Genomic DNA, 1,765 nt, shown 5'->3' on the forward strand with positions numbered 1-1,765 from the left:
ATGAACCGAAACCCAAGATCCAATACTGAGTTATTCCTCATCCTCGTGTTCAGTATCTAGCCAGCATTCCAATGTCGAGTTCTAAATAACAGCAGTATTTAAATGTTAGATAGCAAGCAGGTAGCAAGAAGGCAGGTTTACCAGAATGGGCAGAGATAGACAGGATGCAATGAATGATAATGTGTTTTAAATAATTGGTTCGAGAAATCTTGTCATTCTAGCTCCAGAAAGGAGGGAATTTTCTTCCGACGAAAAACATCTTCTATCCAACATGGTTTCCAAAATCCCCAAATATAACTCCTGTTAACAAAAGAATCGACAATCCGAGGCTAAAAAAAGTTAAGGATAGTTAGACCTTTTTGATCAAGATGAGGCCATAAAAAGGACAGTTAAAAAAAAAAGTCTCCTTTTCAGTTTAATTAGATAATAATAATTCAATCAGCACATACAGAAACATTAATCTACAGGATATGGCACATCCATTTTCAACCTATCAATCTTCACGATTCCAAAAAACCTCCCAAGTTTACTGACCAACACATCCAAATACAAATTAAGAAAACAGAGCTGCTTCTCTTCACCACTTACAGCCTTACAAGAGCACAAACATAGACAACGAAAAGTAGCACAATATCCAAACGAAACCAGCCAAGATTCCTTAGAAGATTTCATGAAATTAACACACAAACAGACAAAACACCACACAAATCATAACAAACCAGAAGAATAAAAGAGGGAATTCTTAATTAATTACCAGGAATCTCCTTTCGAGGAGAAGGAGTCGTGGCGTAACAAAGAATAGAGCGGCCCAGCATGGAGACAGTAGAAACAATTCCAGCAACATAAAAACACCATAACCAATCCAAGAACCCAAGGCATCAACAAAAACCCAATAAAAAACGTAACCGATCCACATAACATCAAAGCCAACGATATCCCAAATAGCAACGACGCGAACTCCCCTGGCGTTATTTCCGACAACCTCCTCCTCACCGACGTGGAGGGCACCGGAAACTGATCAGAAAACGAGATCGGCGTCCATGGTGAACGGAGGAGATTGAATACTAACGCTGATAGCTCGTCGAGTACACGAGATTGTTGATCTTGATTCTGTCTTCGCATCATTTTTATCGATTTCTTGATTATTAGATTTTTAACAGAAATCTTAAATCTTCAAAAATTTGACAACCTTGGCTAATTATCTCTCTGTGTAGATAGGGAGTTTAGAGATGTTAAGACCAGCGTGATTTTGGGTTTCGATAAAATCGAAGAAAGTGGACAAACACATAAACTTTTATCTACACAGAGAGTTTTTCAAATAACAAGCTGAGGATGAGTTATGATAAATAGGTAAGGATTCGTTTGTTTCTCGGGAAATTCAAATAACAAGCTGGACGCGGCGATCGCTTCTATTAATAGAGTTTTGATGTGTAAAAATTTTGTAGTGTAGAAAGAAAATGAGAGGCTTGTGTGTGGATTTTGTTTGTTTGGCTGGGGTTGTGCTTTATCCAGAAAGGAATTGCTGTACCTTTTTCATTTCTTTTGTATTTTTTTATATGTACTCCAATTATTATTATTATTATTATTTAGTCCTTTACATATCAGTCTTCCAATTTTACCTCAGTCTCGAATCAGTCTTCAAAGTTTGTGATCTTATATGTTGACCTTGCAGCTAACACTACCGCTTCAATTTGGTCCTTTATAATTAGACGTGATGGAAAGGCTAGCCTGTGAATTGCGGTTCCTGAACGCTTGATTTCAGTGT

At 37.4% G+C, this 1,765-nt stretch overlaps 1 pseudogene; it reads right to left on the reverse strand.

The window, feature by feature from the left end:
* Nucleotides 1-754: 754 nt before the first annotated feature.
* On the reverse strand, nucleotides 755-1,506 carry LOC118062414 (uncharacterized; annotated as a pseudogene).
* Between the last annotated feature and the right edge of the window lie 259 nt (nucleotides 1,507-1,765).

This window comes from Populus alba, unplaced genomic scaffold (genome assembly GCF_005239225.2).
Source record: "Populus alba unplaced genomic scaffold, ASM523922v2 scaf254, whole genome shotgun sequence".
Classification (NCBI taxonomy): domain Eukaryota; kingdom Viridiplantae; phylum Streptophyta; class Magnoliopsida; order Malpighiales; family Salicaceae; genus Populus; species Populus alba.